The 27,885-nt window shown below is 42.3% G+C and overlaps 1 protein-coding gene and 1 pseudogene across 1 annotated transcript in view; one reads left to right on the top strand and one right to left on the bottom strand.

Moving 5' to 3' along the window:
* SNX29 (sorting nexin 29) overlaps positions 1-27,885 on the bottom strand; it is a 441,491-nt gene that overhangs the window by 353,839 nt on the left and 59,767 nt on the right. The window lies entirely within an intron of this gene.
* Positions 21,756-26,988, top strand: LOC141994620 (uncharacterized; annotated as a pseudogene).

Here is a 27,885-nt window from a genome sequence, read left to right as displayed (position 1 = left end):
ACCCTGACCGTCCAGTGTAAAGAAACACATGAAGGCAGCCATGCCAGTCCAGAAGTGGGTTGCTATAACCATCTGGAAGCTGGCTACCCAGACTGCTACAGGTCTGTTGCCAACAGTTTAGAGCTGGAAAGTTGACTGTGGGTAAAGTGGTGGTGGAAGTTTCTGAGGCAATCAGATGTGTGGTTTATCCCAAAGTGGCGTGCATAAAAGATATTCCAGAAGTAATGGGTGGCTTTGAGAGAATGGGGTTTCCTAACTGCATCAAGCCCATTGATGGGACTTATGTGCCCCCAGTTTGCTCTCCTCAAGGAGCACGAGTACATAAACCACAAAGGAAACTACTCCACAGTTATGTAGGCCCTCATGGCCCACAAAAGCCTATTTATGAATGTCAATAAGGGCTGCACTGGAAAAGTTCACAATGCCAGGGTTTTTCAACTACCTGGAGTCTTCATTCATTGACAGGCTGGGACTCTATTCCCACCACATGGCACTGTTATATACAGAGTTACCTTCCCCACTGTTACTCTGGGTGACCCCACATATTCCATTTTGCCTTGGCTTATGAAACTTTACTTTAATTTCAGAGTCTCTGGCAAAAGAAGGTTTAATTACATTCTCAACAAGTGTACAATGGTAGCTGAATGTGTGTTTGGCAGATTGAAATCCCACTGGCGACGTTTACAGACCCATTTACATTCCAGTGCCATCAATGGTGTCTGCATTACCGTGGCTTACTGTGCTCTTCACAATCTTTGTGGAACCAGAGGAGAGCTAGTTCCCCCTGAATGGACTGTAACAATGCGGGGCAGCTGAATCAGTACACTCAGCCAGAAAGTATATCTGCCACAGCTGGATGCACCTGGGCTACAGAAGTCAGGGATGCTTTTTTATAGCTGAATTACAACATGGATTTTTGCATACTATCCTCCAAGTTGTCCCTGATCATGTGTTCACCTTTATTATTTGAAATACACATTATATGATGTGTTGCAGTGATGAAAATAAAATTTCTTTATCAAATAAAATCTTAATTTTTTTTACACATGTATTGGAAAAGTGCAATATTAAACCACTGCCTGGAAGGCCAGCTGCTACTAGCATACTAAAACACCAACACCACCAAAAGCTTTAAAAGTAACCGAGAACAAAGTGCATAAAGAAGTGCAAACAGTTCAATTATGTACAAGACAACCTCACCCCAACTATTGCCTGTCCCCTATCCCCCCTCTCCTTTCCCTTTCTTCCATGTTTGCCTTGCACTTGGCACCAGGCTAGGGGAGTGGAGGCATCCACTGGGGAGGGGTTCAGATCTGAGGACTCCATGGGGCACATTAGCCCCATCCAGCAATTCAGATGGCCCAATTGCATGGGCCACCCAGCCATGGAGTTGTCCAAGCTGTTCCTGGAATGCTGGTCAGGGTACCACGGAGGGGATGCAGCCTGTGGTGCTGGCACAGCAGGAGCCTGCACTCTTGCAGCCATTAGAGATAGCAGCCACTCAAACAGTTCTCTTTCTTGTGCTCTATCTTCCACCCTAAACCATCTTTCCTATTCCAGGAACTGTAAAGAGCGTGCCTGCTCCCATGTCACTACTGTATCCTCAAGCTGCGAAGCCAGACTGAGCCCTTCTGCTGGTCTTTCAGAATCTCTTTCCTCTTGCAACAAGTCCCCTTGCCTTTGGTACTCAACCTGCTTCTTAGCCCTCTCCAGAAGTTCAACCGTAAGTTCACCAAGAAAACGTCTCCTCTTGGAATGATCCACAAAGGTCTGGTGAGCCAGACTTCTGCAGTATGGGTGAGCTGCAGAGATATTGCAGCCTATAAAGGTCAAGGGGCCTGGAATAGGACATGACACAGGTTATTGTCTCAAATAGCTCAGTGCAGGAAAACAGAAAAAAAACCATTTTGGAATTTCAAGGACAGAAAATGTTACTTTTTTAAACTGAACTTCAATATATGGTGAGAGGGCTGCTTCACACCACAGAAGCTCCCTGGACACAGCTGGGTTAACTGCAGTAAAAAGTGCTAAGAGACTGGCAAGTTAAAAATCACAACTTTTTTCCCATACCCCACCCCCAAAAAATTGAGTTTGGCGGGAGGTCAGTGGCCACGCTGTACTACTAAAGCCTTCTCTATCATTCTAGAGAGCGCACATTTTGGATTATGTAACAGTTCTTGGGGTTCCAAGCTGCTGGTAGGAAACCGGCATGTATGCAACCAACATATTTAACTGTATGGTGATTGAACAGCATATCTATGAGTGGCGTGGGCAGGTAAGCCACCAAGGTAGCCCTGAAAAAACACCCTTCCCTGAAATGTATATACCTATCTGGGGTTCCTACTATGGGAAAAGTTTGCAGATATCAACTCCCTAGATTGGTTCAGAATTCATGACAGATTCAACAGAATGCTGCGTTAGCTTTCATATGGGTTAGTGCCTCCCCATCTCTTGCCCTGCTTAATCCATTCCATTCTCTGGTCACCCGTCTGGTAAATTTCCAATACCACCAGCTTCTTCGCTATTTGCTGGCATGTGTGGTCATTCCTGCCACTCTTACTAAAGTCAATGGTTTTGCTGGCCTCGCACTGGAGATTAGCCAAAATCTGGCTGTGCTCCCGCAACCACAACGCAGCACACTTTGTAAAGAACTTCTTTCTGGTTGGTATCTATTACAAATGCCGAAGGTTCTCCTAACATGAGTTTGCAGCTTGGCAGTCAGAATAAAATGGAAGATGTACATACAAGTTACTGTACTAAAGCAAGGTGGGTGTTTCCATTTCCCTGGAGTTGAATGGCAATTTTTGGTAGACAGAGGACCAAGGAAGTCAGCCCACAGCATTGTAGGATACTTTTGGCAGACTCCAAGAACCAGAGTCCAGAGGGGGGCTGCTTCTACACGGCAGAAGGATAGGGCTCGAAACCTGACTCCTGCCTTGACTCAGGCTCGAAACCTCCACCCTCACAGGGTTCTAGAACCCCGGGTCCAAGCCCAAGCCCAAGAGATGTGTGTGTAGACGGAGGGGGGCTAGAGTTTAAGCCTGAGTCTGAGCCCGGGCTTACACTGCAGCATAGATATACCCTAAGGGCATGTCTACACTGCAATTAAAAACCTGTGACTGACCCCTGCCAGCTGACTTGGGCTAAGAGGTATTTAATTGTGGTGTAAACACTCATGCTTGGGCTAGAGCCCGGGCTCTGGGATCCGCCCTCCTCGCAGGGTCCCGCAATTATACAGCCCCTTAGCCCAGTCAGCTGCCATGGCTGTACACTGCAGTGTAGACATACCCTAAGTGACTTAGGAAGTTATATCCTATTTTCAAAAGTGACTTAGGCACTTCACAGCTTTTTAAAATTTTAGCTAGTCTGGAAAGTGAAAACATCTGCTGAGAATTGAAAGCTAGATTGACTCACAAGAAAATCACAACAGATGTCTCTCAATTCATCAAAACATGGGACACAGCAGAAAACACAAATAGTTTGAGGGAGTTTTAAAGAAAAGGAATTTTGTCTACACACACAAAATCTGACATAACCAACTATAGTCCAGTCTTATTACCTTTATGGGATCCAAACATTTTGATACAAAGCTACTTTATATTATTAAAAGCTGCAGAGCAAAGCATACAGAGAAAGAGTTAACTTTTAAAGAGGGTCAGATTGTGAAACCTTTACTCACACTGGATAGTACCTTACTCAGCAAGCAGTCACTCATTTACAAAATAGTGACTTCAGTGGGACTACCTGTGGAGAAAGGTACTACCAACATAAGTAAATGTTTCAAAATTTGCCCCTAAATCGTTGAACATCCATTCAGAATCAACTCTATTCTTGCATTTATGATTTAAGCTTAGAAGGTCTATTTAAATATATGGGAAATAAAATTAATAATTATTACTCTAAAGCCAAAATCCAAATGAAATTATGTGGATTATACCACTTTCCATGATTTGTTTTAATTTTAACTAAAAAGAGACCACTATAGAGCAAATCAATTTCAGCAAGCACAAAGAATTACTTTACATTTATTTTTTCTAAATTAAAGTACTATATTAGCTTTGCAATTGAAGTGTCAAACCACAAATCCTATCCTAGCCATATGCAATGCACATCCAATCTATTTATTTTTCTTACCACAACGTAGTCCAGGCTCCATTTTTTAACTAAGATATGAAAGCAAAATTTAAAGTTTTTGTTTTCCAAACTGACCTGCCCTAAGAAGATAAATCTATCTTCTCTCTGGATAGTCACTTTTGCATGTTTCTATCATGTATCAGCCTTCAAAAATATTACTAATCCGCAAAAGGATACAAAATATGCCTAAATTATAGGTTGCACTCACAGCAATGCCTATGGTTAAGGTTGCTTAATACTTTCCATTATAAGACAACAGTTCAGAAATGCAAGAATTAAGGTTGCTTGTGAAATAAGGTTTTTTTACGGCTCATTTCTGAGTATACATTATGAGACATTACCTGATCACGTATTATTTATTCGATGGGGCCTGTCTCATTGCCTATGAACCTATTCACACACACACACACACACACAATTGTTTGGGGACAATGCAAGGTGGAGCGTATATATTTAAATTATGCTCTCCTTATCCCCATCCTCAAACAATGCTTTCTAAGACATGGGTTGGAATTTTTTTTTTTTTTTTTTTTACACTTGCACAACTTCAAGTCAGAACATCAATGAGCTGCTAATATGGACAGGGCTGGGGGAGAGCAAGAAGATTAACTACTTATTTCTGAATACTCAAAAATAATATTTATTCTCATATCTGCATTCATGTTTACATTAGTTTTTCAGCCGCTTTAAGATCCAACTGTGAAGCACTAATCTTGTGCATATTATGCACAATGCAGTAACAAGAAAGGCAGAAACATTATGTATTTATAAATAAGTTGAAAGCATGCCTAATAAATTATCGCCATAATAAATGACTCTAAAAAGTTCGATTTAAAAGATCCTTGTCTAAATCAGTACATTTAGTGAGGCAGCTTCATATGTCTTCACCTGTAACCTCATTGAAAAGCCTATAGCTCTGCAGGCTTCAGCTCTGCCTATGGTAGTTTGTTCACATACTCTGAGCTTTGAAATAATAATACAACATTTTAAGTGAGCCAACAAATTACCACATTTTAGTAATAAAAACTTTCTGGTATACTACTTATATATTTATAGAAAAAAGGAGTAAGCCTTCAGATTTCTGTACTATTCACTTTTCTAATTCAGTTTATAAAATGACAATTTTCCCTAAAGATGTAGCTCTGTTTCCATGTAGCTAAGCACAAAGAGCTTCTAAACCCTGTACACACTAGGTGCCGGTTAATCAGCTGGTTTCTAATCATTTAAAAGGAGCAGAACTAGTGTGCTAACTACAAATGTAACACTGTTTTACAGTTTCATTGTAAATGTAAATTGGGATTTTTCTGGGAATTGCTTTGTTTCTTCATGGCAAATATTAATGCAAATTTTCATATCATCAGCTTCTCTGAATGACTCAACCTTCATACCAAAAAGGAAAGCTGATCTAAATGAACAAGTTGTAATTACAAGACTATAGGTGGATAGAAACATTTTCTTATATTTGTTGTTTGTATTCGTGGTGCCTGGAGGCTGCCCATCAGGGATCAAGGCCCCACTGTCACAGGCACTGTACAGATGTGACGTAAAAAGACAAGTCAGACATCAAAGGAGTTTACAATCTTGGTTTATGATAAAATGCAAACGTCACACAAAACAAACAGAAGGCAGGAGGAGAAACAAAGGGGGAGGAGCAGGTGAGGGAAATGAGCAAGTTTTGCATGGTAAGCAGTTGTCACAGCTCACCAGCTACCTCATCTGTTTAGAACATGTACATGAACGTATCTTTAAAGCAACATTTCTCGTACTTAGCATTTGGAGGTAGTAAATGGGAAGCCTACTCACTCTGCCATCCACTAACAGTAAGGTACAACAGACTTAAATTAGTGTTTTTTACAACTCCATTCTCTAATCTAAGCATTGAACACTGTAAGTGAATGTTGATAGCTAAAACTGCAAACATCAGAATCATTTGTCACCCCTTGGAGAGCAGATACAGCAAAAGCAGCTCAACTATAGTGACATTGTTCTTTTTAATGGAGATAGGGATAAGCACAGCCCCCACAATAGACAATCCCGTTACATCCAATAAATGCTTTTAAATAGTTATATCAGGAAAAAACTTGAAAAATGATCATATTGAGGTTGTATTATCGAAGATTTCTACTGATCTTCCATGAAATACGATCTGCAACTGTTCTTACTGGACCTCAAAATGGCCAATGAAATCCAGTAACAGATAAATAATTGCAAAAACTAGATATGGCATTTCCAAAATTTTACTATTTTTGATCTCATATAAAAGAATGCAATAATCTTAGCAAAACATTTATTTCCCTTCAACTCATAACACAGATGCATTATTTCAGTATCTTGAACTTCTCAATATCCTTACCAATACGTGTGTTGTTGGTGCCACTTGCAATAGCAAGAAAAATAATATCCAGATATTAAGAGAAAGACAGCCATCGTACTAAGGATCATTGTCAGTAAAGTTCACATTAGTCTAAGGGACTAGCAATTCTTTTTGAGGGGGAGATCACTTGTACTGGAGGAAAAAAATGGAACAAATCTACTGAAATATGGTGTCCAAATAAAACCCTTTTCTCTAAGGATTCCAATATCTTTACTTTTCACGTACAAACGTCCCTCTTACTTGGTTTTAGTTTCTCTCACACAGCTAAGTTGGTCATTTGGGGTTTTATTTTCTTATATCAAGTACTAAAGTTTGCCAAATGAAGCTAAATAAATTCTCTTACATATTTCAATTATTTTAATCTATCCCTGCATTTTAAATTAAAAAATAACACTTACCAAATACAATACTTTTTCAAAAGCTGCCCTTTTTAAAAATGAAAATGTCTCCCTATTTAAAGTAAATGGAAGAATGGGTGAGAAATGCCGTTTAATTCATTTTCCACAAATTACAAACATGATTCATTATGTCACACCTTTTCCCTTTCTGTTCATTCCATTTATATATTGAACAGCCATGCAGTTTCAAACTGGGATGTCAATCAAAATGGTGCAGTGCCGATTTAATTTTCAGTCAATCTATGTGAAGAGACCCCTTAACGTTTATTGGAAGTTATAGAGACTTATATTAGGAGCATCAAAATTATAAATGAATCCTAATTTATAATATTGCATTCTAGTTTCTGAGAATAAGGGGGGAAGAGCTGGATGCAGCCAGCAAAGTTGCAGCACACTTTTATTCTGTGTGCGCTACAATGAAATAATAATTTGTACACTGCTCTTTGTTTAGAGTTAAAAATAGCATTCCAAAAGTGCAGCCACCCACAATTATGCATCCAGGGAACTTCTTTTTGAATATACAATTATATAAGTTATAAGTTGCTGAAAGTTTTCCTAAAACATTTTAAACATGGTTAGGCTTGCAAAAAAAGAAAAAAACAGCAATTATGGGAGCATGCATAACTAGTGTGAGACATCCAGAAAAATACAATATAAAGAAATGACTGCGTATTGCACTTATTAATCAATAGGTCTCTTGGTAATAAAATGAATGAATAGAATAGGTCAACTTTCACATTCACTATTTCATTGCTAATATAAAGTACGGCAAAAATTTTGGGATATTTTGAAAAATGTTTTCCTCTAAAAATTATTACAATTTTGTGGAAAAAAACAGAAGTCTTATTCATCAGATTCATTCCACAAAACTAAATAGGTATTAGCTGTCTAAGGACAAAACAATTTAAGGGAAATTGGTTTAATCATCCATAACTTTAATGTATTGAATAATGTCTGAAGGCAGGTCCAAAGTTTAATTTTAGGAGAGTGCTTGTCTTAGTTCATCCCCCCTAAATCATCAACAAATAAACCCACAGTACCAACATGTGTTTGAGACCTCTGGTCTATGTATTAAGCTATGTACAATCAAGGAAACTGCATCTCCTCCTCTGTCCTTCCCTTCTCAACGCTAAGCAAACCGAGCTCAGCTGCAAAACATGACCAAATTACAAATAACTGTAACTACATACGAAATTAAGGTTCCCGTATTCTTTGACTCCATTTTAAACAACCTTGAGGTTTGTGTTCACCGTCAAGACCAGCTGAAATAGAGCTAGAGCAGATTCCCAAATTTTTTAGGACTGCAGCTACCTTTCAGATATTTTAAAACTTGGTGGCTCCCCACAAGCAAATATATCTTTCTTTTTAACCAATTCAGGACACTAGATTCAAGAGGGACATCAGAGTTTGTACATTTTTGCAACTTTATACAATTACATACAAAGTTTAATTACATAATATGATCTAGGCTTTTTAAGTTATAATTTGAAATCATGGATTTTTCTGATGTTCAGACGCTAAAATTTTAGTTAGAATGGGCCTGCTTTAAATTGCATAGGTTGTTTGAATCTCTCATAGCATCAGACGTAAATCATTTTCCACGTCTGAAAGCACCACTTCCATAGCTTCATCACTGAATTCTTCGTATTCTCCTTTAACAGAAACCCAGAACTCCTGGTTCGTGGGATTTGAACACTTGTTCTTCAGCACATGATCATTTGACAATTCTAAGAGATTTTCTTGAGCCAAAATATTTATGGTTGGAATGGAGTAAACTCTTACAGAGAATGCATTCTGAATCTAATTGGTATCTGGAGATTCATGTTCAACTCCAGGAAAATATCCATCAGAATGGAAACAACACACAAACAAGTTAATATTTGGACTTCAATAACATTTTGATTACTGTCACTCTCCTGTTTAAAAGTCTGGTAACACACTGAAAAGGGAGTTAACTCCAAAGACAAAGCTTCTTCATCAATCTCCAAATTTTCTCTTTCATATCTGTATGTATTCCTACCTTGAAATGTTAGATTCAGCGGATTCAGTGTGCCAAATACATCCACCAAGTAAGCTAACGTAGTCAAGTAGTTCACATTAAACATGTAATCTGCAAGGTCTGTTTTCCCAAGGAGGAAAATTCTGATTCCATCATCCAATTCGAAGTCACTTTCCCACATGACAACCACCTGACTTCACAGTGAAATTGAAGTTGAATGTGGTCAAAGCCCATCTGACAGAAACCAAGGCATGAAGGGTCAGGCTTAGTGGTCAGTGCACTGGCAGTCACACCTAGCGGATCCCCAGGAGGGAGTTCCCATTGCAGCCCAAAGCAGGCAGGAGACTACCAGTGGGTCACCCCTGAGACACAGGCTCCCTTTCCCTCATTCCTCATGCTGCAATCCCCTGCCAGGCTAGACAAGAACAGCCTGACTTTCCCTCACACCCAAACACTTACCCTCCCTCCTGGCTTGAGGCTTCCCGACGATCCCTAGTGCCAAAAGGAGCTGTTGTGGATTCTGGTAAAAAGGCACAGCAGGCAGAATGGGATCTGATTGGTGGTGGGGCTCCCTCCCAGCAAGAGGCCTGCTCCACCACCCCTCCCCCCGCATTCTTTACCCCTCCTTGGCGACTTAAGACTTCCTGCCATTCTCTAGGACCACGAGGAACTGCATAGATTCTGGCAGGAGGAGCAGCTCGCAGGTTCTGGCCAGGCTCCCTTACGGCAGCCTCCCAACCCCACGATCCTTACCCAACCCTGCAGTCTTGAGGCTTCCCATTGGGTAGCTCCCATGGCTTCTGGCAAGCAGAATAGGACCCAGGTGCTGGCCCCGTTCCCAACCACATGAGATGCATGCACAGTAGTGCATGCACATCCAGGCCTGGTTGCTGTGGGTGCAACTGAAGCACAACTACAGCTGCCCAGGTTTCTCTTTCTTAGGGGAAAAAACCCAAAAATGGGCACATCAATGAATTTGTTCCCCAAACACTTGGGGCTCCCCCATGAATCCTTCATGGCTCTCTGAGGAAGCTATGCCTCACAGTTGAAGAAACACTGAGCTAGAGGGCAGATGCTTTAAGGAACAGGTGAAGGGGAAATAGCTAAATGAGTTTACGAAGTTACAACCCTTTGTTTAGTGAAATACTTTGTTTACTTGTGATACCATACACACAACTGTACTTAATACCCAGTTGTGTTGACCTCACCAAATGTAAAAATGTGGTGCTCAGAGGTGAAAACATGCAAATATTCTGAATAAGTTAGAATATAAAACTGAACAACATGCTTATGCCCCAAGGATGTAGAGAGCTATCAACAGGGAATGGGTATCCTTGTGCCCAGGATAATTTCCACCTAAAGGCAAGCTTATAGGGAACACTACCAACAAACTGGCATGCCGATATAAAAATTACATGCCTGGATCACACACAATATTTGTTTACCAAATAAAGCATGAAAAAAATAAGTTAGATCTACTGCCCCTAATCATAACCCACATATATTCATTATAGTACATTTAAGCCTATTTTAAATCTCAAACCAATATTTAACAGTCATTTCTTTTACAGGTTTTCAAATACCACTAATACAGGTCAATATTAATCACTAGGGGCTAAACCATGAAGCCCTTAATCGTATTGCTGAGCATATACTCCTACAAGAAGTCACAATGGAATTATTCATGGAAGTAAATGCCGTTTACCATGGGTTTAAGAAATGATTCAATGCCAGTTATTAGTGCTGTAATTTGACCTGGGTTTCTCTCCACTTTGACTTCTACTTTGAGCTACAACATTAATATTTCTGAAGCGATCAACAGCAACTCTCAGGTTTACTATATGGCAATTAATTGTTGAAAAACTGAGGAAGCTAAATAATACATATAGAATTTCAGGGAATACATTCCACACTGCACCCTATTACTGCTGATCTTTTTATTAGTAATTTTGCATAAAAAATTTTAAACAAATCAGGGTGGGATTTTTTTAAATAAGAGGATTTTTGCAAGGATGTTGAATTTAATATCCCTCAAGAAAACAAGCAAGAGAAATATTCATGGGTTTATCAATACAATAAATTTGCCAACTGTTATTAAAAGTAACGAAAGCAGATGTCAGCAGGTCTTCTGCGCTTTCAATTAAGCTAAACTAATTGGCTTATCATTTGTACTGTGAATTTTATTCTAGGATGAGAAAGCTATCAGCAACTTTTCTCTCTCTATGTTGAACTTGTTCAGTTTTCACTTCACCTACATTATTTTTTCTTAGTACTCTTCATACTTATATTGTTTTTTAATCAGACCAATGTCTTAAATTTTCCATGGTACCTATATAAAATAACACGTAACGAGCTACATCCTTCCAGTGATGGACAAAGATGAAATGTTTATACTGATACATTAATCTCTGATAACTCTGACCACAAAATAGGACTCACCTGTGGACACCACCAGACAAATGAAGTAACACTTGGATTTGTCTCTCTGAGGAACAAACAAGTAGTGCTCATTGACTGCTAAGCTGCCCAGAGGGTTCTCTCATGTAGGGTATACTACAGGGTTCTATTGTCACTCCTCCTGTTCAATGTGTATGTTAAGTAGCTAGGAGATAGTTTGTTTGGGCTGCAGTACTATCAAGATGCTGACTCAGCATGTTTTTCCATTAGTCCTGGACTGTTCATTCAATAATTTTCCCATTGTCTACCCAACACTCGGGCTACATAACAGCTGGTTGACTGTAATTCAACCAAGAAAGAGCATTGGTAGGCTGTGAGAAATGGTGAAGGTAATACTTGCTTCACTGACTGTGGGGTTTGCCCACATTATTAATCAAATTCACAACCAGAATTTGGAAGCATTTTGTAATCCATTAGTTCCACAGAGGAATAATGATTACTTTTCCTACAGCAAAGATCTGTGGATCTTTGAGATGCGTTGATCACATAGATTCCAACAGGTAATGCAGGCCAAAAGAATCTTACCTTGTACTGCACCATAAGTGGAATTTGTGTTGACAACATAACTCAAAAAAGAACTCTCTTTTGTACTACTAAAACTAGTGTTAGAAGAGCAGTGTAATGCATGAATGAGCACCAAATCTTCAATAGACAGACAAAATATTCTCTAGATGTTTCTGCCTCTTGGTAACTGATATTAACAACTCAGACTCATTAGCAAGTAAGTGAAAACAAAATAAAAGCACAAGGACACCACATTACAAAAAGGTGCTTTGTTCATTTATTCCAATTACTATAGTTTGGATTTAATAGGCTACTTTATGATGTACTAGTAAAAATAAGCTACAGTACTTTGTGAAAATAATCAAATGTTAGTATAATGAGGCCTTACTACAGCATTCAACTGTTAGATTTTTAAAACTCTGCAATTATGACACTCAGCACTCAACCCATGGGGTGAGTGCCAATTTGAGGGCAGCTAAGAGAGATTCTACTGTATTAACAGTTGCCTTTTTGCAACAGTGAAAAACTGGTGTTTAGTAGATAGCAGATACGAATACTAATTAACTGGCATTGCTAACTATGGACCAGGCCCTGCCAAACTACTTGTGAAACGAAGTACTATTCAATGGGGGAAGAGGTGGCAGAATTCAGACCTGCGTTAATATGGTTTAAAAACCATAACAAGTGTCTGAATTAACACAATCACATCCTGAAGTAAGTAAAAGCAACATCTGTAGTATCATGGGCGGGATGAATTCAGTATCACTCTGCACTGCATCTTTCAAGTAGCATTTTAACTATTTTAAGAGAGTCCTTAGCATATTAGGAGACTACAACCTGAACAAACTGCCATTATTGCATCAACTATGGCTGAATAAATTCTAATTTGATCAGGAAGTATACTAAATAAAGCACCTTGAGAAATTACTCCTGGGACAATTCTGCAAAAAAAAAAATTAAAAATTCTGTGCACAATATTTTCAAATTCTGCATATTTTATTTGTTGAAATAATACAATATAATCACAACAGTTTCAATTATTTTTGGTCATTTATTTCAAAATACCTGTTAGCAAGTATGTCTGTAACAATACAGACAACAAAAAACTTTCAGAAAATGTTTTTTGACTAACAGATTCCTTACTTGGCATATTAATACAGAACTGAGTAATAATTCATTCAAACTACAATACAGAACCGTATTTCCTGCACCCCTCAGAAGCAGTGCAAAGGCTTGAGGGAATCAGAGGTAACGGAGGAGCTGAGGGAGAGGGAAGTAATTGCTGGGAAGGAGTCTGGATGTGAACTTGGAGGGCTGTTGTGTATGAGTAGGAAAAGTATGGAACAGGTTTGGCGGGGAAGGACTGTTAGGGAGATTCTCCCATGCAGACCCTGGCTGACCCTTGGCCTCTCCCATTCAGTCAGGCACATCTGTCCCATCCCCATGTGTCCTTGCAACCCTTGTCCATATGTCTCTCCGCCCCCACTCAAACACTCCCCTGTTCCTATGTTGCCCTGCACCTCTTCCCCCATCCCCATGTGTCTCTGTGCCCCCACTCAGCCACGCCTCTATCCCTATGTGTCCCTGAACCCTCCTTCCCCATCCCTGTGTGTGTCTGTTCTCTCACTCAGCCACCCTCCTTCCCCCTGTAGCTTGGCACCCCCTCGGCCGGTGTGGCCCTGCACCTCCCTCCCCATGTGGCCTTGTGCCTCCACTCCCATTCAGCCCCTGCCCCAGTCTGTCCTCCCCCACTAACCCTTATGAGCCCGTCTGACACCCCAGCAGCCCCACGCTGTCTGTCTCTCCATAACTCCTGTCTCCTGACCTGGCCTGACAGACACTGTGAAGAAGGCAGGCTCTTGCTCTTCCCTAGCTGGCTGGGAGCTGCTGTGTTCTAGCACCACAATGCCCTCTGGTAAACAAAAGGCAGAACTGCAGAAGTTATTTTCTGCTGGGAGCTGCTGCTCTGTTCTAGTGCCATTAATTATGTGGATGTGCAGTGGCACAGAATTCCCCAGAAGTAAGAAATGTAATTTCATACTATTTTCCCCTTGCAGATGAGCATTACTGGTAAGGGACAAATTCAGATAATGAAGAGGAATTTAGAGGTTATTGACATCTTTAGGAATGGAACAATATAAATGCACTGAAACTAAAGTTTAAAAAAAAAACCTTGTATGGAAAGTGGAACAAACTTTCAGGGAACTGCTTCCTTGATGCTTAAAACACTTTAAAAGCATAGGGCTGAAATGTGAAAGTATACAAAGCCAGTTTACATTTTGTAAGACACATTTGGAACCAAATTCTACCTCAACTTGCATCCCTTCCACCTAGCTTATTCATTCAGCAAAGATGATTTTGATATTCATAGCAAAAGCTTGAAAACATAACAGAGTTTGATTAAAGGATACATGTATGATGGAAGAACACAATTTGTGGGAATAGGATTAACTGAAAGAGTGTTTGAACCTCACAGATTATGCAGGTTAAATATGCTGCTAGAAGAAAACAAATTCATAAAAAAGCAGGGCTCAAGTTACTTATGAAGAGGCTAATATTTTATTTTACCAAATGAAATCTTCACTGATTTACCAAGAGGTGCAGTCTCTCATCAACTTCCATTCCTTCAACTAATCGCTGAACTGCTATAGAGAATGATAGCTTCATAACTGAAATAATTTTCTTTAAAAACGAATGTTTTAAAAAGCAATGCATTAAAGAATTTATAGTAATGATGTATGATACTTCCTTATTATCGTGCTATTATTGCTCAAGTAAGCTAACATCAACTTGGTTTAAAAGGAGGGGGGGGAAATAGGGCAAGTATGGGGTTTTTTGTTTTGTTTTTTCTCCCTCATTACGCATGAGGAAGGCCTGAAGTCTGGTTTGTTTCATTCACACAGAAGGTGTTATTTTGTGATTGTCCTTTTACATTTGAAGTTCAGGTCTCATCTACTGTGGAATTCTGTGGACAATTAGTGAAATGACATCATCACAAGCAACAAGGAGTCATAAAAATTCATAAAGGAAGAGATTAGAAATTGTTTAACCCTATTAAATAGAGATATCTGGTGATTTTATTCTGGTATAAGGTTTCTTTAAACAAAAGCTTTCTATTGCAATGATTATTGTTTTGTTTCTGGTATTTCATGGCAAGTATATGTAAACCTGTTAATATATTAGAAAGAGAGAGAGAGAAAGAAAATGGTTATATACCTTACAGTAGGACATTCTTCGAGATATTCTGTGCAGGTAGATCCTACTTATGGTGCAGTAACACTCCTAGTATAAGAGCTAGAAGTTCAAATGCCAGTGCCCATTAGTGGCCACACATGTGCCCTCATGTCCATGTACCCGCCACCACTGGACATAAAGTGGCAGCATAATCTAGTCACGCTTAGTCCTTACACCATTCAGAGATTCAAGAGGCATCTCCGAGGTACAGGGACGGACGATGGGTTGTGGGATCCACATGTACAGAACATCTCAAAGAACAACAGTTACTATAAGGTAAGTAACCATTTCTTCCTCTTCTAGTTCCTGTGCATATGACTCTCACTCATGGTGATCACCATAATCATCATCACTTCCATAACCGCAATGGTCATTGGGGCACCATCAACCAATTGTCTCCACCCCGATGATTGTGTGTCAGTGCTTGAGTCTCCACAAAGTCCATTCCTGTCCACTCTTTTACGTTGTCAATCCATCTCTTCTTCTGTCTACCTCTTCTTTTCTTCCCCAGTACTGTCCCTTGGAGGATGATCTTGCATAGGCCAGAAGATCTTGTGACATGGCCGTACTACTTCAGCTTGCACTGCTTCACGGCAGTCAGGAGGTCTTCAGATGACCCAGCGCATTGCGTGATGATGTTGTGAACCTCTTCGTTAGTGACGTGGTCGAAGTAGGAGATGCCTAGGATTTTACGGAAGCATCTCATCTCTACCACCTGTATTTTCCGTTCAAGTTCTGCCGTAATAGTCCATGTCTCGCACGTATACAGAAAAATGCAGATAACCAATGCATTCAGCAGTTTCAGTTTGGATTCCAGGAAGATGTTCTTATTCCTCCAAAATGGCTTTAGCTTTGCCACTGCCACTGTTGTTTGCTCAGTTCTTGCCTGAATTTCTGCCTTGGATCCTTCATCAGTGATGACTGCCCCCAAATTCTTGAACTGTTTCACTATCTCCAGCTCTTGTCAACTGACAGTGATATGTGAGCTGATCCCATCACATTTGTTTGTCATCAGCTTGGTTTTCTCTGCACTGATTTCCATGCCATATTTTGCGGAGGTTTCATCCAATCATTTCACAGTGGTCATTAACTAGCAATTTGGTGAAATAGATGGCGAGAGCTATGAGAAGCAAGGTCAAAGCATATGCAACCAACTACTTGCATGAACCACATTAATTGAAAATGGTTTTCAAAATAAACCTGAAAACAGGCCTATTTTCCTTGACCTCCCTGCAGTACATGATATAGTAGGGCACACGGGTCTACTTGTTAAAAAAATCAAGAGTCCTCCCACCATGGGTTACTGATGCCATCGAACTGCTACTTCAGATGGTTCAGGGTGCATGTTGGTCAGAAAACAAGTGGTTGGAAAAAAAAGATGAATGGTTTACCCTGGGGATCTGTTTTAGCCCAATCTTGTTCAATCTATACATCAGTGACCTGCCACCAACTCAGTCACAGAAGTTCATCTATGCAGATGATATCTTCTGTAGGCTAAGGGCTTCGACTTTCTCAGAGCTGGAGAAGACCCTGAGTGACAATGCTGCTGACTACATGGCACCTTCAGCCTAGCACCAGCAAAACAGTCTCTAGCACACCCCCACCTCAACCACGACAACAGTAAGAGGGAAGTAAACATCATAGTGAATGGCCAGAGGCTGAAGCATATCCAATTTACTTAGGCGTGACCCTCAACCGAACACTGACATACAAAAGCCACCTGAGCAAGACAGCAGCAAAGGTCAAGACACACAACAACTTTCTCAGCAAACTAGCAGGTTCTTCATGGGGAGCAGACCCTAAGGACCTCAGCCCTTGCCATCTTGTATTCAACAACAGAGTACAGTGAGCTGGTATGGAGTCAGCTGTCACACACCAAACTTGTTGATGTGCAATTCAACTCAAGGGTGTGCATCTTCACAGCAACTCTCCAACTGGCTCATCTTCCATCACATCCAGTTCTGAGCCACACTGCTCCCCCTTACATCAGGAGGGATATTGCAGCTGGTAAGCTGCTTGAGAAGGTATGTGCCAACCCAAGCTTGCCCTTGTTTAACAACCTTTTTAGCCCACCAGCTACATGTCTTTCATCATGACACCCAATGTGGTTGAGGCTGCCATGCCAGGACATGACAACAGAGTCCCTGTGGCAGGAAGACTGGTGCTTAACATCAACTACCAATCAGTTCCTCATCACAGGCCCTACCTCTTGCCCGCCCGGCTTCAACCTTCCATGTCGTCAGTGGGCCCTTCATAACCAATTCCGGACTGGGCAAGGCCTCTGTGCAGCCAACCAGCACCACTAGGGTCTTTGAGACAATCCACACCGCAACGCAGCTCAAACAATGATATATATTGCTGAGGAGTGATCACTAGCCAAATTCAGCTGTGGGCTCTGAGAGCTCCACTTGGCCACTAAGAACGCTATTGCACGGCTCGGGAAATATGCAAATACTAAATAAAATAAATAAATCTGAACATGTACTGCAGAACTGCTCCTTAAGCTGTGCACCTGCTATAGATGCCAATACCAGAAAATAATGGTTGGTAAATGCATGTACTGAGGACCACGTCACTGCTCTACAAATTTCAATGATTGCAGCATGCTTCAGCAGAGTTCCAGGGGGAGCTTGGGCCCTGTGGGAAGGAGAAGTCACATGACCTGGTAGCTGTAACTTATTGATGATGTAAGAAATATTGATTCAGTCCACAGTCCATATGGATAATCTGAGAGGAGATCTGTCTACCTTTTGATACACTGCCACCTGCTATAAAGAGTCTAGGAGATTTTCTGAACAATCTCATTCTACTAAAAGACAGTTCAATAGGGCCCTTCTGACATGTAGAGTTGTCTCATGTTATCCCTGAAGAAAGAGGTGGGAACCAAAAGCTAAGGGGAAGGGTACAAATCCACATAGATTGGTTGAGTATCCTTGACTGAAGCATCAAATTTGTTGTTTCTGTGAGTGGGATGGTTGAGAAACAAGTGAAGTCACTTTCTGCTTCAGGAACCTCTGTCCCTTTCTAAGCTGATTTAGTGGTTTCTGATGGTGTGGGACATAGATGACTCAGATATCTGTTGAGAGATATACTGAGGTTTATACTGTTTTCTTTTAAAGTTTTAAGTATATAGGCCCAAAAATCTGTGAGTGGCCTAATAATCTTTCGAAGAGAGCAGTGAGTCATTCTCTTAGATGAAATAGGTCTTTTTCATCAAATGGTAAATCATATACCACATTCTGTACCTGCTTAGGTAGTATTGAGACAGGTAACAAGGAGTCTCTCCTCCCTACAATACCAATAGCCATTAATCTAGCCCCTGAGTCTACGGAGTCTAAGGCTGCTTGAAGAGAGTTTCTGGCAATGAGCTGACCCTCTGAACAAATTGATTTAAACACCTCTATTTGGACAGGGGGTGGCTTGCTAGGAAAAGCTGCTTCTTTGTCCCACTGAATACAAATCTATTTGGTCTGCATGTCGAAGTAGTTTGCAAATCTAACTAGAACAGAAGCCGAAAAATACACTTTATGACCAAAGAGATCTAATTTGTTGGGACGGTTCTCTTGCAGTGCAGATTTGTAAACGCTTGGACTGATCATTTGCTGCAATTACAAAAGATGACTGTGACAGATGTGAATAGACAATCAAGTCCCTCAGAAAGGATGTGATACTTTTGCTCAACTGTTTTTGAAGTTGTTGAAATAGATGCTGGAGTAGCTCACAATCCCTTAATGCAGAGTTCTCAACTGGGGGCCTTGAGCAGCATGGCCAGCATTAGACTCACTGGAGCCCAGGGCAGAAAGCGGAAGCCTGAGCCCCAGTGCCAGGAGCTGAGCCTGAATGGTCAGCTATTTGCTGATCCAAGAGCTTCAAGCTCCCTTCCCCATAGTTTGCTTTGTCCAAGTTTCCACGGAGTCCTAGGGATTGTCCTTTCTCCGGGTATGACCAGCTGGGAGTTCTCTGGGTCTTAGTGTCCACATGATAAGAGGAGGAAGAGTCAGAGATGGTCTGGGATAGACAGGCAAAAGAAGGTTACACAGATTTGGGTGAGTAGATGGCTCGGAAATGCTTTTATAGCTTAGCTTTGGAGGGCCCCATGGCGTGGGGCCCCAGGCAATTGCCCTGCTTGCTACCCACCTAATGTGGGCCCTGGCTTTTATATGCAAAAAACCAGTTGTGGCACAGGTTGGCCGTGGAGTTTTTAATAGCATGCTGGTGGGACCTCAGAAAGAAAAAGGTTGAGAACCTCTGCCTGACTGGGTTCCAGAATTCCTTCTTTAATTTGAAGGTCTATTCTACTCTGCATGGACAGGTATGAGATATCAAATAACTTGTATGTCTTCCAGTGCCAAATACTCTGCCTGTGCTGTGGGATATTAGTGATACCACTGCAGTACTGAGGAAACCCACAATGAAGAGTCCATCCGGAATCTCTTCAAAGGCAGAGTGCTACAGGGAGACTATATCACACTGCTCTGTCCAGTCCCAGTGCCCACCTCCACAATGCTGCTTTAAGCGGTTCTCTTGATACCTACAGGTCTGCCTTCATCTTCCATGGTACTGGGAAAGGGGACCTCTTCCTGGCTGAAAAGGAATGACCTGTACTCTGTGGTCACCAGGAGAGCCTGACTGCTTTAATTGTCTAGTCTTAGTAATCTTGTGCTTCTTAGGACATAATAAAGCTCAGGGTTACCTTTCTTGTTGCTGGAAGATTCACTCATTTAGGTCCCCAACATTAAGTTGAAACTGCGGTAGATCAGAATCTAACTGAAGTCTCAGACTTCTGCATTGAAAAGAGCTTCATTCTATGTGCTCTGGACCTTTGAATGCACCTCTTAAAAGCTCCGGGCACTTCGAGGGGATGTGAGATTCCCCTAAACAAAGACGACAAAGGTCACACACATCTGCGAGGGGAATGAGTCTCCTGTACAAAGAGTTGAAGCCCCTTTTGGCAAAGTCTGAAACTGACAAGGCAACTAACTAGCCTCAATGAGACACTAAAACAGCAAAGTATCTTGTCCTTTAAAAAAACAACAACTAATTAGCTAATGACTAACAACCAAGTTAAAAGACTAATAACTTGTAACAGTAACAAACTACACTAACTAAATAAGGACTCAGTGTTCTGACTTCCTGACAGAGGGCAGCTAGAAGAAACTGAAGGTGACTGGGTTGCATTGCCCCTTTATGCTCAGGAGGAGGTGCATGGCCATGAAGGATGCATGTGGAATCCCTACTGGACACTGCTATTTGAAATTCCAATCTGCGCCACACTGTAAGAGGAAGCCACATGCAACAAAACTCGACAAATCATTGTTCACATCCATTTAGTTTAAAGAAACATAAGCCTTTGTTAAAGATGCAAAACCTACATGCTTTCAGTTACAACTACATTTCAATTCAGTAATGCAACATGTTTCTTCTGCATTTTTCAGATCCTAGATCCCAATTTTGATCAGGACCTTTGGACATTACCATTAAATATTAACTAATAAGAATAAAGCTCACAATTTTATAAGAATATAAGACCTCTAATAAATCTTCCAGAAATATCAAGGAACAGACTAGACATTCCTAATATTTCCAACATAAAAAGAAAAGCAATTTTTTAAAATAAACCTTTTAGACCTCTGCTTATATTGTAAGAAACAAAAATTATTTTAACAGTTTATATTGTGTAATAGCAAGAATGTAAAGAGTTGTGCTCTAATATTGGTCAAATCAAAAAAATCTTGCTGAGGATCAGATAATTTTAAATTTCTGCCATATTCAATAAAACCTTTGGTAAAAATACTTTCCTTTCATGAGGAAAGTCAACAATTAATTCTTAATGTTGAAATTATACTTAGTGCAAATTGCTGGATAACTGATGAGTATTGATATCTGCTTTTTAAAATTTCCAATAATCTCACATACAAAATTCATAGTTGAGAAATGTGTCACTTCTAAATAGTTATCTCCTCAAGAATGTGGGATACAAATTGCCAACTGCGATGTCGCATCGTATTTGGTATGTGAAATATCTCTTACTAGCCATCTCCAAGACCAGTTGATAATTTTAAAAACTCTTTCACTGTCTAGTCAAGGGATCAGATAAGTACGATTTGCAATCAGTTCCTGAGGAGAATGAGCTGTATATGAAATCATCTGCCAATGTGACCTAAAGATCCTCAGGTCACGAAGCTAGTCTCAATCATTCTGATGTAGTGTCAGTCTTGGGAATGACTTTTCATTCTCTTTTCTTAGTGTAAATTTACACAGGAGTTTCCTCTATCTCAAAAAAAATATATCATCTGAGGCCTTGTCTACACTGCGAATTTATGTCAGATTTAGCAGCGTTAAATCCAAATTAACCCTGTGCCTGTTCACACAACGAAGCCATTTTTTCAACATAAAGGGCTCTTAAAACAGATTTCTGTACTCCTCCCCAATGAGGGGATTAGCGCTGAAATCGACATCACTCTTTCGAATTAGGGTTACCGTGGACACAATTCAAAGGTATTGGCCTCCAGAAGCTATCCCACAGTGCACCATTGTGACCGCTCTGGACAGCGCTCTGAACTCGGATGCACTGGCCAGGTGTACAGGAAAAGTCCCGGGAACTTTTGAATCTCATTTCCTGTTTGGCCAGGTGAGCTCATCAGCACAGGTGACCATGCAGTCCCAGAATCAAAAAAGAGCTCCAGCATGGACCGAACGGAAGGTACTGGATCTGGTCGCTGTATGGGGAGAGGAATCCATGCTATCAAAACTACGTTCCAAAAGACGAAATGCCAAAACATTTCAAAAAATCTCAGAGGCCCTGAGGGACAGAGGCTACATCAGGGACGCAACACAGAGCCGCGTGAAACTTAAGGAGCTCAGACAAGCGTACCAGAAAACCAAAGAATCAAACTGACGCTCCAGGACTGAGCCCCAGACATGCCGCTTCTACGCTGAGCTGCATGCAATTCTAGGGGGGGCCGCCACCACTACCCCACCCCTGTCCGTGGACTCTGATGATGGGGTACTCTCCTCCATGGCTGAGGATTTTGCAGAGGGGGAAAATGAGGAGGAGGACGACGACGAGGTTGTGGAGAGCACAATGCACACCGTTCTCCCCTACAGCCAGGATCTCTTTTATCACCCTGACTGAAATACCCTCCCAACCCAATGAAGCCGGAGAAGGGACATCTGGTGAGTGTACCTTTTTAAATATAATACATGTTATAAAAGCAAGCGTTTTTTAATGATTAAGTAGCCCCGAAGACTTGGGATGCATTCGTGGCCAGTACTGCTACTGGAAAAGTCTGTTAACATGTCTGGGGATGGAGCGGAAATCCTCCAGGAACATCTCCATGAAGCTCTCCCGGAGGTACTCTAAAAGCCTTTGCAGAAGGTTTCTGGGGAGAGCAGCCTTATTCCGTCCTCCATGGTAGGACACTTTACCACGCCATGCTAGTAGCAAGTAATCTGGTACCATTGCATGACACAGCCTGGCAGCGTATGGTCCCGGTGTTTGCTGGCATTCAAGCAACATCCATTCTTTATCTCTCTGTGTTATCCTCAGGAGAGTGATATCGTTCATGGTAACCTGCTTGAAACAGGGGAATTTAATTAAGGGGACATTCAGAGGTGCCCGTTCCTACTGGGCTGTTTGCCTGTGGCTGAAAAGAAATCCTCCCCATAGTTAGCCACGCAGGAGGAGCGGGGCGGGGAGGGGTGGGGCATTGGCGCTGAGCTGTGCCTGTGGCTGAAAAGAAATCCTCCCCGCAGTTAGCCACGCAGGGGAAGCGGGCGGGGAGGGGAGAGGTGGGGCATTGGCGCTGAGCTGTTCGCGTTTGGCTAGCAGGGATCTTCCCCGATACCACCCAGGCGGTGGGGGGAGGGGAAAAGCGATCATCCCAGAGAATCGGATGGGGGGAGGGGGTTAGTTTGGTTTTTGCTGCTGCACGTTAACAGGAAAACCGCAGCACTAAATGGCCAACTCAACGGCCTTTGCTTGGTATGGGAAAGGAGGGGGCTGCTGTTATGAAGGTTGCAGAAGCAGAAAGACTATGGCTTACCATGGCCGCCTGCAAGCCAAATTCTGTCGCCCGGCCCTGCGTGTGTGATTTCTAACACCAAAGCCGCAGGCACTCAGTATAAGATGCAAAATGCGACCTTATATCAAAATCACATGTGCTATGCAATGTGAATAGTGTTCACCGTGAAAGAGTATAGCCATTGTTCTGTAAAATGTATCTTATTAAATACTTCACTCCCTTTTTTTTCCTCCAGCAGCTGCAAATGTTTCAAGCATCCCTCCTGTGTCCCAAAGGCTATCTCAGATAAGGCGGTGAAAAAACTGCATGCGCACTGACATGTTCTCTGAGCTCATGCAGTCGTCCGGCACCGACAGAGCCGTGTGGAGGGACACAATAGCACAGTACAGGACAGTGGCCGATGAATATGAGGAGAGGTGGTGGCAGGAAGATCAGAGGAGGCATGAGGCAACGCTGGGGCTACTGCGGGATCAAACGGACATGCTCCGGCATCTGGTGGAGGTTCATGAACGGCAGCAGGATCACAGACCGCCACTGCAGCCCCTGCTTAACTGCCCTCCGTCCTCCCCAAGTTCCATACCCTCATCAGCCAGATGCGCAAGAACACGGACGGGGGGGGGCGGGGAGGCTCCGGGCACCCAACCGCCCCACCCCAGTGGACTGCCCAAGCAACAGAAGGCTGGCTTTCAGCAAGTTTTAAAGTGGCCTTTTCCTTCCCTCCTACCCTCCTCCCACACCCCACCCGGGCTACCTTCTGAGTTATCTCCCTATTTTTATAATCAATTAATAAAGAATACATGTTTTTTAAACGATAGTGACTTTATTTCCTTTGCAAGCAAGCTGTGATCGAAGGGGGGAGGGCGGGTGGCTTACAGGTAATTTAGAGGCAACCAAGGGGGCGGGTTTTCATCAAGGAGAAACAAACAGAAGTGTCACACAGTACCCTGGCCAGTCATGAAACTGGTTTTCAAAGCTTCTCTGATGCGCAGCGCTTCCTGCTGTGCTCTTCTAACCGCCCTGGTGTCTGGCTGCGCGTATTCAGCGGTCAGGCGATTCGCATCAACCTCCCACCCCGCCATAAACGTCTCCCCCTTACTCTCACAGAGATTGTGGCGCACACAACAAGCAACAATAACAAAGGGAATACTGGTTTCGCTGAGATCTGAGCGAGTCAGTAAACTGCGCCAACGACCCTTTAAACGTCCAAATGCACACTCTAGCACCATTCTGCACTTGCTCAGCCTACAGTTGAACAGCTCCTTACTACTGTCCAGGCTGCCTGTGTACGGCTTCATGAGCCAGGGCGTTAACGGGTAGGCTGGGTCACCAAGGATAACTATTGGCATTTCAACATCCCCAACAGTTATTTTCTGGTCTGCGAAGTAAATCCCTTCCTGCAGCCGTTTAAACAGACCAAAGTTCCTGAAGACGCAAGTGTCATGAAGCTTTCCCGGCCATCCAACGCTGATGTTGGTGAAACGACCCTTGTGATCCACCAGTGCTTGCAGCACCATTGAAAAGTACCCCTTGCGGTTTATGTACTGGCTGCTCTGGTGGTCCGGTCCCAAGATAGGGATATGGGTTCCGTCTATAGCCCCACCACACTTAGGGAATCCCACTGCAGCAAAGCCATCCACTATGACCTGCACATTTCCCAGAGTCACTACCTTTGATAGCAGCAGCTCAGTGATTGTGTTGGCTACTTGCATCACAGCAACCCCCACAGTAGATTTGCCCACTCCAAATTGATTCCCGACTGACCGGTAGCTGTCTGGCGTTGCAAGCTTCCACAGGGCTATTGCCACTCGCTTGTGAACTGTGAGGGCTGCTCTCATCTTGGTATTCTTGCACTTCAGGGCATGGGAAAGCAAGTCACAAAGTTCCATGAAAGTGCCCTTACGCATGCAAAAGTTTCAGAGCCACTGGGAATCATCCCAGACCTGCAACACTATGAGGTCCCACCACTCTGTGCTTGTTTCCTGGGCCCAGAATAGGCTTTCCACGGCATGAGCCTGCCCCATTAACACCATGATCTCCAAATTGCGGGGGAACGTGGTTTTAGAGAAAAGTGTGTTCATGTCCTCATCACCGCGCTGCCGTCGCCTCCTCGCCTGGTTTTTCAGATGCCGGTTCTGCATACACTGCACGATAATGCGCAAGGTGTTTACAATGGTCATAACTGCTGTGGTGAGCTGAACAGGCTCCACGCTTGCTGTGCTATGGCGTCTGCTCCTGCTCAGGCAAACCAAGGAAAAGGGCGCGAAATGATTGTTTGCCGTTGCTCTGATGGAGGGAGGGGCAACCGACAATATGGTTCACAGGGTTGGCTTACAGGGAATTAAACTCAACAAAGGGGGTGGCTTTGCGAGAAACAGAATGGCCCCTCAAGGATAGAACTCAAAACTGGGTTTAGCAGGCCGTTGATTTCACGGAGGGAGGGAGGGAGGGAGGAGAAAATGAATACAAAACAAATCTGGTCTATTTCTTGTTTTGATCCACTTCATCTATCTTTATACATCTTGCTGGCAGCAGACTGTGCAGTACGACCGCTAGCCATCATCATCTCCTGGGTGCTCGGAAGAAGACGGTGCAGTATGACTGCTGGCCATCGTCTTCTGCTGGCTGCAGATTAAAAGACAGTGCACTAGGACTGCCAGTAGGACTGAATTGCCATGAGACGAAACTTAAAAGAGAAATGACTTGGCTGAGTCACTCCCATGTTTGCCCAGGCGCCCCGACCTGATCGAGGTCGGTTAAAAGAGCACCCTGGACTACGTCGACTACCAGTCATACTGCACTGTCTGCTGCCAAAAGGCAATAAACTGCTGCTGTGCAGCAATGCAGTACCGCGTCTGCCAGCACCCAGGAGATGTACGGTGACGGTTAGCTGAGCGACCTCCATGCTTGCTGTGGTATGGCGTCTGCATGGGTAACCCAGGAAAAAAGGCACGAAACGATTGTCTGCCGATGCTTTCACAGAGAGAGGGAGGGAGGGACGGGGGACCTGACGATATGTACCCAGAACTCCCCGCGACAATGTTTTAGCACCATCAGGCATTGGGATTTCTACCCAGAATTCAAATGAGCGGTGGAGACAGCGGGAACTGTGGGATAGCTACCCACAGTGCAACTCTCCGGAAGTCAACAGTTGCCTTGGCACTGTGGAAACACTCCACCGACTACATGCACTTAGAGCATTTGTGTGGGGACACACACAATCGACTGTATAAAAAAGCTTTCTACAAAACTGACTTCTATAAATTCGACCTAATTTTGTAGTGTAGACATGGCCTAACAGATTAGTAACATCTGATATCAGAAGACTGAGCTCAAGGGATGTGTTCACAAAGGAGTCTATATGGACATCTGCCACAAAGGGTTTGTGCACTAATATTCTGTACACATCATCCAGACTCGTAACTACCAGGTATGACAGAGTTCAGTGCAAAGCACCTGGTACAATACTGTCAGTCTTTGCTAGTGGACAGCAAAAAGCTTAGTAAAAGGAAAGAAAGAAAATGAATTGAAAGCTTCTGAAACACAACATGTCTGTTGAAACAGTAGAAGGTGATTTTAGTAACTAAATAAGTGTTCGTGAACGAACGTTGGTAATGGGTTTTTCTGAGGATGCACAAGAAAATTTTAGAAACATTAAACGATGCACTCTACTTCAACTTTCCTTGTCCTTTGTATTTAAGGCCAACTATAGAAACCAGTGAAAAGTATGCTGGAACATTCAAGTGCCAGAATGATTATAAAAAACAGTCTAGCAGTACAATAAGAAGGATACTGTATGTTAACATTTTCTACAAGCGAATAGGGCTCCCTTTGAGATTCCTTTCAAAAAGAAAAGCTCTGGAATGAGTTTCAGTTTCACAGACCCGAAAAATGAACATGGTGAGTCTTGTGTTGGCCTGATACTTCTCCACTGCAGGAAAAGGCAGAAGAAAAATACGGGGGGGGAGAATATGCACCTTAATTCTGTCAGTGAGAACTACGGATACAAACATATTTCTGTCTGTGTTATAAAGTATGCAGTATCAGAGGGGGAGCTGTGTTAGTCTGGATCTGTAAAAGCGGCAAAGAGTGCTGTGGCACCTTATAGACTAACAGACCTATTGGAGCATAAGCTTTTGTGGGTGAATACCCACTTCTTCAGATGCATGTAGTGGAAATTTCCAGAGGCAGGTATAAATATGCAAGCAAGAATCAAGCTAGGGATAGCCTGATTCTTGCTTGCATATTTATACCTATCCCTAGCCTGATTCTTGCTTGCATATTTATACCTGCCTCTGGAAATTTCCACTACATGCATCTGAAGAAGTGGGTATTCACCCACAAAAGCTTATTCTCCAAAAAGTCTGTCAGTCTATAAGGTGCCAGAGTATGCAGTGTAGCTGTAGCCATCTCAGTCCCAGGATATGAGTGAGACAGGGTAGGTGAGGTATTCTCTTTTATTGGACCCACTTCTGTTGGTGAGAGAGAGAAGCTTTCGAGCCACACCTGAAGAAGAGCTCTCTGTGGCTCAAAAAGCTTGATCCTTCTCATCTACAGAAGATGGCCCAATAAAAGATATCACCTCACCGACCTTGACTCTGTGATATAAAGTGACAGACAAGTACAATTTAAAAAACCGAAAAAAAAAGACAATAATAAACTAGGAACAGAGAGATCTTTATCATCAGGAATTACCTACATCTGAATCTGAAGGAGAGTTGCATGGAAAAAATTTAAAAATAGTACACTAACCAGAAAAGGCTT

Source organism: Natator depressus, chromosome 10, assembly GCF_965152275.1.
Source record: "Natator depressus isolate rNatDep1 chromosome 10, rNatDep2.hap1, whole genome shotgun sequence".
Classification (NCBI taxonomy): Eukaryota; Metazoa; Chordata; order Testudines; family Cheloniidae; genus Natator; species Natator depressus.
This window is presented reverse-complemented; position numbering and strand designations above follow the sequence as displayed.